The sequence below is a fragment of the Strix uralensis genome, chromosome 11 (assembly GCF_047716275.1).
Source record: "Strix uralensis isolate ZFMK-TIS-50842 chromosome 11, bStrUra1, whole genome shotgun sequence".
Taxonomy (NCBI): Eukaryota; Metazoa; Chordata; class Aves; order Strigiformes; family Strigidae; genus Strix; species Strix uralensis.
The window spans coordinates 10,215,897-10,233,496 of NC_133982.1; the positions used below are offsets into that span (position 1 = coordinate 10,215,897).

A 17,600-nucleotide genomic window follows, 5' to 3' on the forward strand; every position below is an offset into this window, starting at 1 on the left:
CTGCGGCACTGAGAGACCCCGCGCCCAGGGACCCTCGTGTCCACCCCAGGAACCCTGCGCCCGGGGACCCTCGTGTCCACCCCAGGGCTATGGGAAGGTGCCCAGCCAGTCCGGGACAGGTTACCGGCTCCCCCTCTATAGCACAGATTACTAAAATGAGAAAAGCATGATGCTTTCCTCAATAAAATAGAAGAAAAGCAAATTCTTAGTCTTGGCACCTGGCGCCGAGTGGGTGAGAAGAGCTGCCCTGTAGAGCAGGAGTCCTGCCCTTCGAGAGCCTGCCCACATCTCTAATGTATTGCCAGGCTCTGGCTCTCTCCCTCTTCTGTCTTCTCCGGCTCTCTCCCTCTTCTGTCTTAACAAAGAGGAGTTTGTTGTGACCTTTATTCTTAACCTGCGTGAAAGCAGCAGACCTGCTGGCGCTGGGGGGATGAGAGCCCCAGGCAGTGCGGCAACACGGGTTGATGCAGGGAAAGCACGAGCAGTGCTTCCTCCACCGCCTGCCAGACAGAAAGCGATGGCTCGGCTGGCTCTCCCCACGGAGCCAAGACTGGCTGCAGCCCCACGGGGACCTCCTGAGATGGGCCAGCACCTGGGCTTAATGGCCTTGGACATGCCCTTATAAAACCTCCCAAAATGAGCTGCATTTAAAGCCGAGTGATCAGATTGGAACAGAAACCCAAACTGGACAAAGGGATGTATTTTGGTTTTACAGCCACAACAAAGCAAAATGAGGGAAGCTCTCCCACCAGTTCAACCTCATAATTTTCAGAAAGTGCTGGAGCTGGGCTGTTTCAGAAGTGCAGCCATGTATCCTGAGAGTGTGTAAAGCCAAGGTATCACGTCTGCAGATAACACTCATCCAGCACAGTGTGTGCACAAGACTCTGCAACTCGAGTTTAATGTACAAAAGGTTCTGCCTGTCTGTTCCACTTAGTCACATCAGACCAGGTTTCACATATGATTAGAGAGTGTCTCTGCTAAAAGGAAGCAGTGTTTTGTGAAACCTGTGGGAAGAAAAATGAAAATGCACCTAAGGAATGCTCACACAGGTTAGAGAAACCAATGCCAGCTGCACTAATTTGATCAAGAATCAACATTCTGATTACGTTTTCCATCTCTGATGATTATTTGTGCTACAAGAACAACCAAAGGGTCTCAGACCAGTGTGAATTTACATGCACACACATAGGGGACAGAGAAATAAAGGTAAGAAGGTTCCTCCTCCCTGACTTCAGAGAGGGGCTGGGCCATCCTGGTCCCATGGCAGTGCCCAAAAAACTAGCCTTTGGTCCCACCAGCTACCAGCCCCTCCTCGGCGTCCATCCCTTTACGAGCTGCTGCCCGCTCTGCCTGGAGATGCAGCTGGGGATGGCACCTTCCCTCCTCTGGCCCCTGACCCCAGGCCCCACGCAAGGGGTGGCCACCCCCAGCTCCCAGTCCCGCAGCTACGGCGCACAGCACAGCTGCTGAATTTGCTCCAGCGGATTTTTTTTTTGGAAACTCCAATATTAGAAAATTCCTGGGAGTTGCGGTTCTTCAAAGTGAGATGCTATTGCTGACGACAGCAGTAAAAAAATGCAACCAAGCGCTGTTATGTGTGGTCTGATGAAGAAGGAGATGCATTGCAGCATGGATGCGCTTCCCACCCACTGAAACAGAAGAATTTGGGCTTAAATAGCTAGGAAAGGGGGAGTCAAGAGGCCCTTTCACTGGTGCCAGCGGAGACAAAGGCAGCGTGTCTGAACTCACCCACTGCAGATGTGGGGACCTCGTTCAGGAAAATGGTGGAGCAATTCCACCAACTCAAACCGCATTACCCTGAAGTGATGTTAGAAGAATTAAAGTCATGAGGACACAGAGGGCCCTAATTCATGAGCAGGAGAAAAGGCGTCGTGCAGAGAGCACCGGCACCTGACTCTGCTGCTTGAGCCGAGCTCTCTCACAACACAAGTGCAACTACACCAGCGTGTCTGCACAGATAAACGCAAAACGTATGTTGGTAGTAGATGAAGAGACAGAAGTGATTTTTGTATTATATATGCACTGGAGAAAGTGCAGCCCATAAAAATGATGTACGTGCACCTCATCCTTTACTGGATAGACGCAGCTCAGCTCCTGCGCACGCTTTCTCCTGTGGGAGGCACAAATGCCGCTTCACTACAGCGTATTTTGTAAATCCCGGGCCTGCAGGCAGCTGCTGCCTTCGCACTCGCAGCGCTGCTGAATCCCACCCACCCTGTTCCCCACAGTTGCCCTTCTACCTCCTCAGCAGCTCTGGGCGCGGGAGCCTCGCTCGTGAATCCCGCAGGGAGCTCCCAGCTCCAGCAAGATCCGCAGCAGAGCTCGGGCGGTGAGGAGGACCGGCAGCCGCCCCGTGTCCATCCATCTGTCCATCCCACACAGGGCCGGGGGTATGAGAAAGGCACCGCATGTCCTGGGGCTGCTGCTGTCACTGTGCCACCACGCCCTGCAGCACGGCCTCGCCGCTGCCGTTTTGGTCAATGTTTTTCTCTAAATCACAAAGACACACGAAGCACCTACCCCAAGACACGACTGTCTGCTTTAAAGCTGCTCTGCTGCGGCATTAAAATAACAGTGGAAAACCAGCAAGGACCTGCCAGCAGTCCCAGGCGGGGCTGCGTCCCCACCATCCCTCATCCCCAGCACAGCTTAAAACTGGAGAACACGTTTAGGAAGGCTGAATCAGGTCTCTGTATGCAAGGGCTGCTCAAGCTGCTTCATTTCACAGAATCACAGGATGGTTTGGGTCAGAAGGGACCTTAAAGCCCATCCAGTTCCACCTCCCTGTCCCAGGCAGGGACACCTTCCACTAGTCCAGGTTGCCCAAGGCCCCGTCCAACCTGGCCTTGAACCCTTCCAGGGAGGGGGCAGCCACAGCTTCTCTGGGCAACCTGTGCCAGTGTCTCACCACCCTCACAGGGAAGAATTTCTTCCTTAGATCTCATCTAAATCTGCCCTCTTTCAGTTTAAAGCTGTTCCCCCTCATCTTACCCCTACCCCCCTGATCAAGAGTCCCTCCCCCCTTTCCTGTAGCCCCTTTAAGTCCTGGGAGGCCACTCTCTCTTCTCCAGCTGAACTCCCCCTCAACTCTCTCAGCCTGTCCTCACAGGGGAGGTGCTCCAGCCCCCCGAGCATCTTCGTGGCCTCCTCTGGCCCCGCTGGAGCAGGTCCATCTCCTTCTGATGTTGGTGCCCCCAGAGCCGGACCCAGCATTGCAGGGGGTCTCCCGAGAGCGGAGCAGAGGGGGAGAATCCCCCCCCTCTCCTTGCTGCCCACACTGCTCTGGATGCAGCCCAGCACACGGGTGGCTTTCTGGGCTGCCAGCGCACGTTGCTGGCTTGCAGTCGGTTTTCCACCCACCAACACCCCCAAGTCCTTCTCCTTGAGGCTGCTCTCCAGCCACTCTTCACCCAGGCTGGATTTGTGCTGGGGATTGCCCCGACCCATAGGCAGGACCTTGCCCTTGGCCTTGTTGAACTCCATGAGGTTTGCATGTCTCCCCTCTCCAGGCTGCCCAGGTCCCTTGGGATGGATCCTTCCCTCAGTGTGTGACTGCACCACACAGCTCGGTGTCGGCGGGGAACGTGCTGAGGGAACCTGCTGATCCCACTCTCCATGTCACAACAAAGGCGTTAAACAGTGCTGGTCCCAACACTGTTTCACAGAATGTATGTAACTCTTGGCAGTTTCTGCCCCGCAGTGATGGTCCCTTGTGCTGATGCTGCTCCGGAGCAGGAGGCAGACAGGCACCATCCAGCACCGTTCCTGTCCTGCTCCCTGCCTGCAGCCCTTCCTCTGGCAATGCGCCGGTTGGCTCCAGGCTTTTGCTGTAGCAAGGGGAAAGGAGAGTGAGACCTTCCTGGCTATAGCCTGGGCAGGTGCCAGAGCTGGGGGTGGGTGTGTGGGTGTGGGGGTGTGTGTGTGTGTGTGCGCGCGCACAACCCGGCTGCTGCTGAGACAGATGGCCCCCAGCCCGGCCAGCACGTGGGAGATGCCGTCCTTCCCACCACCCGTCAGCAGCTCATGGAAACAGCCCAGGACCCCTGTGCAGTGTGTGGTCTGTGTTTTCAGCATGCCTGTACTCAGACCTCTGTGGCTTTTCCTACAAATCCCGTCTGCCCAGATTCTCCTCACGGAGCAGAGAGACCACCTTGGTTTCACCTCGAAGGTACAGACACATTCTCAGCTGTTGCTTTCAATGGAGAAGCAGAAAGGCAAAGCAGACACCAAGCAGACTTCAGCAAAGGCCGGCTTAGCACTCACAAATCATGCCAGGCTGGTTACGTGTTGCACATTAGTGACCTTCAAAAACGCTCAAGGACTTTCCAAATTGTGTCAGTCACTCGCCTGATTAGACAACACAATCATATTTCTCTTAGCTGCACCGGGGGGGGGCGGTTCTGGTTGGAGATTTCACTTTTCCAGCTGCAAGAGGTGATCTTTGCACAGCAAAAACTAAACCAAGTTACAAGAGGAACCGCTCCTCTGGGCTCAGCGCTTGGCAAAAGCAGGTTTCTGATGGTTTGCTAAGGACTGGGCTTTGCTCACGTCTGGAAGCGGGTGCTGATAGGCCACGCAAGCTCCGGGGCACCAGCACTGAGCCGAGCTCCCATCAAGGCACCGCTTTGACCCAGTGAGCTCCCGGAGCCGACCTCCCCTTTCTGAGAGCAACAGGGATGTTTGTCCCAGGACCTTTCCTCAGCTTGGTCAGAACGTGCCAGGGATTGATCCTGCAACCCCTGGGGCCAAAGCAGACTTTCTCCAGGACCCTGCCCCCACAGTACCACCCAGTGTGCAGTAACCCCCCCTGCATCGGGCGCTGGAGACCCCCGGGGACTGGGTCCCTGGCAGGACGCGTGACCCACGCCTGCCCCAAGCAGGGGCTGGAGCCATCCATCAGCAACTGAGCGCCCTGCATGGGCACACCACAAATGGCTCAGAATAAAAAGCTTTCTCCAAAATACAAAGTGCTGCGCAAGGGCTTTTCAGAGCTGTCAGCTCGTACATTATTCGCTCAATTAGGTCCTTACTCTGCAGAAATAGATGGGTAAATAGATAGAGGAGTACAATCCTGTCATTCTGAGCTGCTAAAAAATTAAGGCAGCTGCATGGTCAGTGCTGATCGCGTGTCAGAAATATGCGGGGGGGGAGAGAGAAAGGCAAGCTTTGCCTGGCAGTTACAAGGATTGCGATCTCCCCTTGCAATCAAGGCAGCGCCGTTTGCTGCGGGCGAGTCTTTGTATCAGGCCTGATACAGAAACACATTTTCAAACTGCTCACTATCTCTAAGATCCACCGCTCCCTATCTATCACTCAAAGTTCCTGGAGTTTAGCAAAGGAAATAGAGGCTCCGGACTGTCAGAGATTTAATACAAAGCCTCTGTGAAGATGCACATATCTAAACCGTCTTCAAACAGCCCCGGATTTTAGCAGGGTGCCAAGGCAGACTCAGCATGCCCAGGGGCACCTTCGCTTAGGCAGCCACGGACAAAACCACATCCTTGGCAGCATTGCCAAGATTGTAAATGCAAACAAAAGGTGGTGGAGGACAGGGGCAGCCCACCAAGGGAAGAAGCAGTCGCCTGTCCCTCCCAGTGCTCCCAGCTTAGCACGGGACAAAGGGCAGACTGGGAGCCAGCCCGTGCCCAGCGGGGATGCAAGCGTTGCCCACCCACCCTGGGGAGAAGCACCAGAGAAGGGGAGCAGCGGGGAGAGAGCAGGGCTTCAGAGGGGAGCTGGTCACGGGCCATGGAGGAAGCACCAGAGTCTTTGTAATGAACATGAATATTCTCACCACCTTCTCCCAACCCAGTCCAAGGAAAAACCTCACTTTGGTCAGTGACTGCCAAAGGGCATCCTTCTGCCAGCATGGCATCCAGGCAACATCAAGAGCCCTTCAACGGGCCCTCGAAGCTTGGATGGAAAACATGGACCCCCATCCTCGGCTGCTTTGCAACATCCAGCTTCGTTTTGCAACATCATACAAATGACATCTGAATCACCACCAGTACAGAACTGTGATTCCCTGACCACCTCTGGTAGCTCTGCTGCTCCGCTTCACAACCCTCACGCTACCAGAACCATTTTGCACTCCAACAGCCTAATAATGCTGCAATGTCCGTCCCAGCAGCACAGAGACTGTGTCCCCAGGACGTGCAGGGGCTGCAGGGGACGATGGGGTGACAGGGGCTCCGCTCTGCCCTGCCAATGCCAGAGACGCTCCCGCTGGGGGGAAATTCCTGGACAGGTCCCCCGGCCCCGCACAGGGACACCCACACCCCTGGCCTGACACCTTCCTCCCCCCCAGAAACAGGCAGGTCGTGCTTTGTGGGGTCTGGTCCAAATCAAAATGGTCATAAAGGAAGAAAACTGCACAGTATGAAGAGCTTCCCACTGCATCCTCCAACAGACATGTTCATTAGTATTAATTACAGTGAATGTCCAGCCAAGGTGATGAAACATGGCGTTAACCAATTAAAAGATAAAGATTTCATGGCTTGGCCTGTAACCCTGCGCTCCGAAACACATATACACCACTGCCACATCCTTCTAACAGTGAGGACCACGATTATTGTTAACTTAATGCTTTATGTTGATACCATGCTATCGTCGTTATCTGCAAGCAACGGATCACTCTGGTTTTATTAAAGTGATGATATTTATATTGCGAAGGAGTTGCTCTAATGGTACGAAGGCACCGCAGCCACTTCTCTCACAACCAGCAACTTACACCCCGTACAGCGCTTGTCCAGGAGGACCCACACCAGCTTCGGGACAGCACCTCGTCCTCCCGCTGAGGGTCTGGGCCCTGCCCCGCCAGCCCCCGGCTGCCGGGCAGCAGCAGACCCCCGACCCAGGGGGGACAGCCTGGGGGGCACCCGCAGATCATGCCCCGCAAAGGCATCCAGCCACATCCCAGCCTCCTGCCTGGAGGATCTCATTAAACACCACCCGTCACCGCTACTCTGCTCGCTACTCTGCTCGTCAGCACTGGCCATCAGTCCGTCCTGCAGTGGTCGTCAGTCCACCGACTGCATGGGGAGCCACTCCAGAGGGCGGTGGGGAAGAGCCGGGGTCCTTCCCGCTCTGCAGGGATTGCCTAAGCAGCCGGCTTTTGTCCCCGGAGCCATGCAGCCAGCAAAGGCACGTCAAGCAAACTGCGCTCGATCCTCTCTGACAGCTTCTTCCCGAAGAACAACGGGCACGATGTGGCCATTCAGCCGGATTTTGAATACGGGCTTTTATTTTAAAATAGGTTGGGCAAAATAACATGCAACACTGGCAGTCCAGGACCATCAAAAGCCCATTGCTCGCGTCAGCCCAGGGAGGAAACATGAGCGGAGCACAAGGTGCCATGGGAAGGAGCGTTCCCAAACCGCCCTCCGGTTCAGACTCTCTGATGTCTGATAGAAAGCTTTAACCCGCAGCCCCTGATCTCACCAACACCAGCAGGAGGGGGATGTGTTCTTATGAGCATTTTACTGGCTATAGATAGCCATGCTTGGAAAAAACAGAAATATGAGGAAATCCTGTCTCCATAAAACGTGAGTTATGGCTCTACAAGCTTTTGCCCGTGTAGCAAGGAGCTCACACACCTGGGGTGGCTGTAGAAACCCGACGCTGGAGAGGTTATATCCCAGCATTGCCGCACGGGAACAAAACTGCAGATATATAAATCTGGCTGTAATAGTGGAAATACATTGGAGACTGTGATAAAGAAAAGCCACAGGATTACATAGGATTGGGAAATGCATTGTACTGTAAGATCAGCACCTCTGCCTTACAAAAGGAAAATTGATTCAGACAAAAATGTTCTAAATGGTTTATATTCTTAATACGTTATCAGATCAGTTACAAAGATGTAACAGCGGTAGATGTAATTTACCTATTTCAGGCAAGCACTAGATACTCTACAACATGGTAAATTGATTTACAAAGCTGGGAGGCAAAGCAGTACTACAAGAGATTATTTACTGACCCGGGGACAGCAAACCATCAGCAGGGGAAAGGTGGGTCCGTGCCCTCCCTGCCCGCTCTGGCAGCCCCCTGGGCTGACAGGCAGAGAAGCTTTGGAGGATGCACAGGGGGAGCAGTGGCTTTCAGGGTAATCTCTGGTGGGTGGCATGTTGTACTTTCTCAATCTATATCCTAATTTCTGTTAAAATAACCCCTAGCTGTGGAAAAGCACTTTTAAATACAGCTTTGAACAAATTAAATACATTAAACCATTATTTTATAGATGGGAACCTGCAGGTGCCCATGTGGACAGCTGATTCCTGCCACCTCCTCAGCGACCCTCCCCAATGACATTCACCTCTCACGTACCCTAACGATGCTTATTCCAGCATTTCCCTTAAAAGCGGCGCTGGCTGGGGTGATGTGCCATGGAGGCCGTCGCTCCCCGAACACCCGTGGAGAAACCAGGGGAGGGCCGAGGCTTCACCCCTGCTGTGGGATGTCTGCCCTTTAATGCCAGCACAGAATCAGGCTTCTTGAAAACCCTCTTTTGTCAGCCAAACACACCCGATCTTCAGCTCTTTCCCACCAAAAGGTAATTACCTTAAGAGCTCATTACGACTACAGGATGTGCAATTACTGCCTGGAAATAATGCACTATTTTTAGCACCTCAGAGTAAAAGGTGGCAGATTGACAAGAATTACCCCTCAAGCAGTAAGGCAACTGGCTTGTTAAAACTGACTTTTTTTTTTGGCTAGAAAATAAGTTCCTATCCCTTCAGAGCAGGTGGGGCTGCACCAGCAGACCTGGTGCAGGGTCCGCTGCTGCTGACAGTCCTCTCGTGCATCCTGCCCCGGTTCCCTGCTGGGCTGGTGATCTCCTGCTCTACCTCTGGCTCCTGTGCCACGTCTTCACGCAGGGATCGGTTACAGCAACCCTGCCGTGGTCCCAGGGCCACCGCGGCCAGGTGTCACATCTCCCTTCCAGGGCTGGCGTGGAGCCACACGTCCCACGTCTGCGGTGCCAGCGCCCTGGAGTCACCTACCCCGTCACAGCAACCCTGCCTCCTGCAGAGACTGTGTGTGATCAGAGATCTCCCGATCCACCCAGAGATTATGGGTGTCCTCAAGACCTGGGGAGGGAAACAGTCCAGCCTTGCCTTCCTGGCAGCCACAAAGTGCAAGGACTAATGACCACATGTCTAAGGAGGCAAGGACAGAGGATGATTGCAGGAACACAGCCTGGTCTGCAAGAAAAGGAAAATGCTCAACTGGACACTCAGAGGACAAATATCCCAAAGATGCTGCTCAGGTCTCTGGAATTGCCCCCCGTGTCTGAGAAGACCCTTTTGAACATCCCGCTGCTCCTACTGCCTGTGACAGTCGTCCCGATGACCAACGCCAGGGTGTCATCCTGCCCCAGCCTGGGGACACGCACAGGAGCTGAACACGCTGGTGCCACGGTGGCCACCCCACCACAGACACCCGTGGGGCAGAGGCGGCTGCCTGGGGCTCGTCACTGCCTGGGAAGGGGCCACAGGGATGGTCTTCCCAAAAGAAGAAAAAGCCCTACTGCCCCATTCCCACGGAGACCATCACGAGCACAAAAACCTCTCGTTGTGCTCCTCAGCCCTGGCACACAGCCCACAGTCACCATGGACAACTGCAGGCAGGCAGAAATATTTCTGGGTGAAGAAAAAGCCCGTGAGGTGAAACACTTGGAGATTTCAGCCTCCAAGGGAGAAAAAGGTAAAAGAAAGGGCTGGTGCACACACAAATAACAGTGTCCCTGGCTGGAAGCAGCCAACCTCCGCAGTCCCTGCCGAGAATTCCCTGTTCTCCTCCCCAGACCGTGGGAGCAGGTAGCGGTCTCAGGGCCACAGCCCCAAGCAGGGCGTTATTTACTCACCACTGTGATGTACACACGCATGGCCCTGCAGCCCCATGCTACGGACACGATGAAACGGCCTCCCAAGACGTGAGAGAAATTCCAGTTGCGGCAGCCCCAGCAGCCACCCCTGGGCACTGCCACCACCCAGCCCATGTCCCCCTACCGCACAGCAGGTCCTCTGCCCCACCTCAGAGACTTGCAGGAGCTCCCTAAACCCACTGAGCACCCACAGCTGGGGACTCGATAGGGACCAAGGCACAGCTCTGCCACAGGCACAGCTTGTCCTGTCCTGTCCCTCCTGTCGCTGCTCCCGCCGGCTGAAACGGCTTCAGGAGAGGCTCTGTCCCACACAGCTGCCCGGCCGTGCCCTCCTCCTCCGCCCCACATCAGCTCAGCAGACGAATCCCAAGACCGAAGCTACTCAGCAGGCAGCAGCTTCAGGCATGATGGAAGGGGCAGAAGTGAGGAGAGCGATGGAAGAGAGACAGTGCAGAGGAAAAGGGGTGACACTGGAGTATGTCTGATGGAATCTGACATAAGAGGGTTTTCTCTGGGGTACCCTTTTAAAAAAGTTGTTTTACCATAAGAGCAGGAGGCTGCTCTCCCAGCCATGCAGGACAGGATGGAAAAACAGGGAGGGAGGGAGGGAGGATGGAAGGAGGGAGGGAGGATGGAGTGCTGCCTTGCGGCTGTGCAGACAGATCGCCCAGCTGAAGAGACGTTCCATCCTGTTTAGCTGGGGTTTGACAGCTTCAAAGGAACCCAAAATCCTCCCAGCTGTGCCGAGAGCTGCTCAGCATCCCCAGACACGGCTGCTGCGAAGTGACAGCCTGCCAGGCCCCGGCACAGCTGCAGTGACAGATCCCCCCACAGCCCTGGGCAGGGGAAGGTGCTTGGCGAACACAGTGAGCCACCGGGTGACTTTGAGTCACTGATGGAACGTCTGAGACATTTTCTCCTCCTCGGGCTGCTTCACTTCCCCGCAGGTGATGGGAGCTGGGGGCAGCACGGGGCGGGCGGTGGGGCAGGCAAGGAGGGGACGAGCCCTGCAGCCAAAACCCTCCTCGCCCACTCGTACTCTGCACCCCAACCCCATCCGCTGCACGAGCAGTCAGTCGCTCTGCCAGTGCTGTGCAAAGCCCCTCCTCGCGCTATAAAGAGCTCTCTAGGAACAGACTTTACGACTCCTTTCTAAATCTCAGCTATAAAAATACCCGTGCAATGCATGGCTACCTGCAGCTACCTCCTACCAGCCGTACAGTGATGCTCTCTGGAGTCTCTCCATAAGCAATGACAGATGCAAGAGCGGTGTAGGATGATGTCAAATATGCTTAAAATGTGTATGGATTACAACGCCATAAATATTTTAAGGGCTTGAGTGAATGTGTTGCTAACCTTGTACCAAGCTCCACTGGCCCTCTCGGCCCTTCCTGTGGCAGTGGATGCCGTCCAGGCAAAAGCAGCATATTTCTGCCCTGGTGTTATCATCGTGTCTAACCGACACGCTAAATAAAGCCAGAATTATTGTAGCACTTACAGAAGAATCAGATGCATTCAAAATAGTCTCTTTTGGCTTCTGTAGTTTATCAGATTATTTTATTTTCCTGAACACACCTAGAAGACAGCACACCATAAGGATTCACCCTCTTCATGCTTGCTCTGTGTAAGTGTTATTTCATGCCAGCTTGTTCACCTGGAAGAACAGAACAGCAAAATGGCACCATATTTCCTCTGCCCAGCCACTGAGAAAATACCCGGAAAGGGAATGGCACAGCTCCTTCAGGAACATCGACGTGCCACCGCTCCCAGCACATATTTGCCCAGGAAGCTGTCACAGATCTGAAATAACCCCATCATTTGCAGACAAGCTGTTACAGTCATCAGGAACAATTTAGGTTGATTCTGGCCAACGCCAGAGAGAAGCTCATCCCTCTGGAACGGGCACACCAGAGCACCCAACAGGCACCGGATTTGCAAATCCCGTACCCCAAAAAGCACCAACTGGTTCCCGTGCCCCCTCTCGCTCAGGTCCTGCAGAGGTGGGGAGTTTGGATCCAGCCTGCTGCCAGGCGAAGGAATACGTGTCCACCCCCTCGCCCTGCAGCTTTACCAGGTGCGATCAGAGGGACATCTGGTTTTGCCAAAACACCCTTTGCCAGGTGGTACGTCATGCCACAGCCTGTCCTGCTGTGCATGAGAGACTGCCCAGAGAGAACCGGACCCTCTACAGTCATCACAGGATGCTAAAGGAAATGAAGACTGTAGCCACTGGGCTGTAAACCAGCCAACTACACCAGCCCCAAGAATGCCACCGGCCAGCAGCGCCAGCACTTGGCAAACTGCAAAGCAGAAATAAGACAGACTTTTAAATCATCAGTCTTTATATAATGCATGTGCAACTGCCTCCCCACAACATATGGCAGCATCACTAGTGTCTACGTAGTCAGAAAAAAGCACCTTGGTGCCTGTCTCTGAGTAAGAGTGACCTTGCCATGGCCAGCAGCGAGGTCCCGGCTGCAGCACCCAAGGAATCGGCCGGGAGGTGGTGGGGGAGACGCAATCACAATGTGCAATGCTGCAAATCGAGGGGACAAGGCAAACACCGCAGCTCCCCTTCAGCCCTTGGATGCACCACCGCAATCATGAACTTCCCTTCCCCCTCCCTAGTTCAACAGATTCAAGAGAATCCTTCAAATACATCCTTCAAATGCATTTTATTGACTATTATTATCATAGCAAAAAAAAATACCCAAGTGCGGACACTTACAAAAGCACAAGAAAAGGAAGCAGCAGCACCAGCAGCGGCTTGCGTTGCCTGCAGAACCCCAGCACGCAGGATGGAGCAGGAGCCCATTTCAGTAAGGCAGGCACGAAAAAAATTTATAAGAACGACTAATAGCAGCTGACAGGGGGCCGTAATTCAACACAGGCTCCACAGGCCCTGCAGAAAAAAAGCCACCCACTGCAGCACCCAGGTGACGTCTGACGTGCTGTCCTGGAGTTCAGACCTAGCAAGGCCGTGGAGCAGAGAGAGCATGCATCGCCTCACTGAGCTCCCCCAGCACCAAGAGCTGTGTGTTTAGTTATTCCAAAAGTGCAAAAGGGCTTATTTATTTACTTCCTTCCACGTTTACTTTTGCCTCCTTCGTTTGTTATTGTAACACAGGCTGGATCCTTCCCCACTTGCCTTAAGGATGTTGCTCATCAGCTGCGTTGCCGAAGTGGCCATGGCTGAGACGCTGCAGCAGAAGCGGTCCCGCTGCTCCCCGAGACCCATCCTGCGAGGGACCAACACCAAACACACACAGATGTGCCCTCCCGGGTGATTTTCACCTCTAGCACTGAATCTCCACCCACCCGCGACCCCCTCGGAGCCCCGACCCGTGTCCCCTGGTGCAGCGCAGCCGTCAGCACCGCCGGGGTTTGCAGTCTCGGAGCAGAATCAGTTCTGCTGGTCTGCTGGAAGCATTTTAAAAATCCAAACGCGTCAGGATGAGGAAGTTTCAAGTAACAACTAATTTAAGGAGAGGTTTATCTGCGGCGCTGGCTAATCTAACTGCACTAATTAAAGAAATGCTATTTTAGCACAACTTACTTCCCTAAATGGTGCTTTAAACCCAGGTGACCTTTTCCAGAAGCTCACAGGACAAGGTTCATCGGAGTCTGTGTCTACCTCAAGTGCATCCCAACATCGGGCAGCACCACAGCTCTCAGCCCACAGGAGCAGAGCCCTAAACCCCCTGGGAACTCCCTTCCGCAGGCAGGGACACTTCCCAGGCACAGGAGGCAGCTCCACACTTCAGTTTCCATGAACTAAGCGTCCTGTTCAGACACAGCTGCAGGTTTTACAGATGAAATACATAAGGAACAAAGAGGAGGGAGGAGATTCCAGCCATGGGCGGTCCTAACTCCCTGCCCCATAGGTGGGCATGCATCCCAGGTGAGGTCTGTGGGGGGGCTCAGCCCCCTCCTCCCTCCATCGCCGGTGCTGAGGACCCAGCTGATGCCGAGGGCCATGGTGGCACAGACCCGGGGAGCTCCATGGAGGAGTCCCCACAGCCCAGCAGGTGTGACAAGGCTGGACCTGGACTAACACCAGTGGGTTACGGCTCCTCGTTAGCACTTCCAGGGGCTGGACGTGAAGTTCCAGCACGATGTCCCCGAAGCAGCAGCGGGGACGAGGGCATCTCCCAGGCGATGGCAGTGTCCCCTGCTCACCATCAGCCCTGTTCCTCCGTTCCCATGGCAATCCCCGGCCCCTCCAGCTGCACCGCGACGTTGACTTTTCCTCTCCCTCCATAGAGCTCCGTGGAACAAAGCAAAATGAAACAATTAGGCAGTGTCTGCGGGGGTCAACGTGCAGTCACTCCTTTCAGACTGATTTACGCCACGCAGAAGCCAACGTTGAAGCCATTCTGCGTTGCTTTTTACTCTTATCCCCGTATTGTGGAAACCATGCAGGGTGTAAAACTGCAGCCCAGCTCAACTCGCCTCCTAATCCTTTATCCCACAGGCACCCCAAATTACCAGACAAACATGAAGAGGACTGGTCAGACGAACAGCCTATCATTTCAGCTGAGGCCCTGCACTGGTGCTGGTTCAGTGAGGGGAACACCAGCACCCTTGCATTTGGGGAAGCTTTTTGGCTGCTGCAGCTGAGCGTTGGGAAGAGCAGCTCATTTTCTAGAGGTGGGATACACGTTAATTAAAAAGCCCTATAGAAATAGAAACGCTCTCTGCTTGGTGGTACTGGGAGTTACTAAGGAAAACCTCAACCTTATTTCTTTCCTCCAAGCCCTGTTAGTTGTGGTTTTATTTAATTCTGGGGGACTTCGTCAAGGGGCCAATGTGTTAACACAGACAGTGGGAAGCATCCCATAAGGGCAGAGAGAAATCACTGTTGCTGTTTAAGGCATGCTAGGCTGGGATTAATTTTGTAGCAACACCTTATTGATGTCTAGAACAAAGCCCAGATGTTAAGCTGGGGGACACGGTACCCAACCAATATCAAAGCTAAGGAGAGGTGCAAGCTCCCGCTCATGCCTGGGGAAGGAGGGCGAGGAGAATGCGGGCTGCCAGCCACCGCCCATACCCTCAGGCAGCAGCTGCCCCCCGGACCCTCTGCTTTATCCAAAACCCCAGACGAAGAGATCGGTCATCAGAAAGCAGAAGTCGCAGCCGGTTAAAGCCCCGTCAGTGAGTTTAAGGAGCTGCTTCCAAGAAGCGGTGACAGGCTGGGGAATCATTCCCTGCAGGTTTTGGGTTTTTATATCAATGTGCAAATGGGAATGATGCAAAACTGTAAACACATAGGTAATAAAAGCAAGCAGAAGAAAGGAAGGACGGGCATAACAAGGACCTGGACCAGAATACGGAAAAGCCCATTCTGCATCAGGAGAAGAACCTCGATATTGAGGAACAACCCAGAAACACCAAGGTTTAGGCAGGAGCTTGGTCCAACCCTTCGGCGGGAGGTCTGACAGTGCCGCTGCAAGGGCAGGAGCCAAGGCTGGGTCCAGACGGCAGCTCTGATGGGGTGGGGGCTGGCAGGGCCTGGTCGGCAGGAGGAAGGTGGCCTGGCACGGCGAGGGACACCCCCGACACCCATCACACCCCTGCAGCCCCACTCCCGTCTCACCATCGTCTCCAACCCCAGCCCTCCCCTCTGCCGCCGTGTTTTGTATTGCCCTCACAGCTCTTCACCACTTCCAGTGGCCCCAGGAGCTCCGGGTTTTCCAATCCCAAAGACATTCTGTTCTCATTATGCATTTCCTTTGCAAAGCCATTGTTGTTTGCAAGCCAGAAATATTAGTCAGCATGCTATATAGTGCAATGCTAATGAGAATTAAATCGATTCATGAAAAGTACCTGCTCAGCATGTTTATTATCTATTTTTCAAACATAACTATATTGGATTTCGGCTTTTTTTTCCAGTCCCAATATACTGTCCGTTCTACGAGTTAAGTATATAGATAACGTACAGTTACAATCGCTATAAACTACCTCATCTATATATTCCTAAAGTCTCTCTCTAGCTCCAGAATGACTTAATCAATTTTTGTAATTTTTTTATTAAAGAAAAATTTCATACAGGCAGCTAGATGGATATTTCCTTTGGGATCCCAGCTTATGTGCCAAGCTAAAAGCCAATACAATCTGAAGCAGCCCTGCTAGAAACCCTCTGAAAAATAGAAAAACCTCTTCGATATGACAGATATGCCACTATAATTAAAGTCTTTGGTAACAGATATTATGCAGCCAAAATATTCTATTTCCAGCTGCAGCATTGATCAAATTTTGACATCCAACATTAACTAGCTAAGGTCTCTCTGGCCTCACAAAGCACAACGTCACAAAGCTTCTGTTAATTATCATTTACAAATATCCCTTGTCTATCTGGTGAGACACCAGCACCTGGCAAGTACTGACCCACCGTATTTCCCTCCTTCCCACAGCATTCCGAACCAGCCTCCAATTTTTCCCTATGCTCAGGACTCCAGTGCTTATATTCTTTACTGCTAGATACAAAACATTAAAATACGTGTGAACCTTGAATTTCCAATGAGATGCTCAGTGCAGAAAACTGGCTCTCCCAGGGAAAGAAAATGGGTCTTGGCATACACTCAGCTCTGGTGGGACTGCAACCCGGCTGGGAGCAGAGAGAGGCTGCCAGCTCAAAAATCTAAAGAAAATATGTTAAAATTATTATGTTAAAATTATTAGGGCACAGCCAGCCCATGGCTTTGAGCCCTGCAATGCTCGCGCCTCTTTGGGAGGGATTTCCTAATCTTCACATTTCCACAATGCAAAGTACATCCCACAACCCCAGACAGGCTTTTCAGTCTGTTCCCCCGTCCGCAGAAGAGCAGTTTCCATTTACACCAACTCTCCCGGTCAGGCCCAAAGACTGAACAGTTTGTGAGAACAGACCCCCCTGGTTTCCATAAGGAGAACTCGGCTCATCCTCCAGTGGAAGCACAAAGTCGATCCTCGGAGCAGCTCAAAGATCCCATGGCTTAAAACGCTGCTCTGCTCTACAAACTGATTACGTAAAAATGGCACCATCTTGCTCAGTAGCACAGCTCCTGATGTGTATCTGGAGAGACAGCTGCTGACTTTATTGAGTAAAATAAGACTTTACTGTATTTTACCCCTGCTGTCCCCTACAGATAACCAGCCAGAGGAAGCACGATGGCATCTTGCATTTTGTATGTGCGTAAAATAAACATCAAGAAATTCCTCAAGAAATTTCAGCTGCCAAGTCGCTTTTGCAGATGAAGACAATGGCTACCAGCGAATGTAATCTACACGGATGGTAATTGCCAAAGTATAATTAAGGGCAAAGTACAGTCTGCATCTTTAAAATGACGATGCAGGAGGAACAAAGCGCCCAGCTGCTCTCCAGAACCACGTCAGATTGGTCCACCAGCAGTTACAAAAATCCTATTTTTGCTTAAAGAGCCATTCCCAACCAGCAGTCTGAAGCACACTTCACACAGCTTCCCTCAGCACTGGCCTTTTTCAGAAAAAAAAAAATAAATCAGACGTTAAGGACCAGGCACTTTTTGCAGATATTCAGTTCAGTCTTGGCCACAATTACACAACAGACACGACAACCTCCATGCTGCGCACAGGAAAACTGCCTGGTTAGCCCCACATCTCCCAGGTCACCTTAGAAACAATCACATCCCGGTACATCTCACCCAGTAAAGTCTTGGAAAATCAGATT

At 52.9% G+C, this 17,600-nt stretch overlaps 1 protein-coding gene across 3 annotated transcripts in view; it reads right to left on the reverse strand.

Annotated features, from left to right (window-relative positions):
• FRMD5 (FERM domain containing 5) overlaps positions 1–17,600 on the reverse strand; it is a 104,718-nt gene that overhangs the window by 78,177 nt on the left and 8,941 nt on the right. The window lies entirely within an intron of this gene.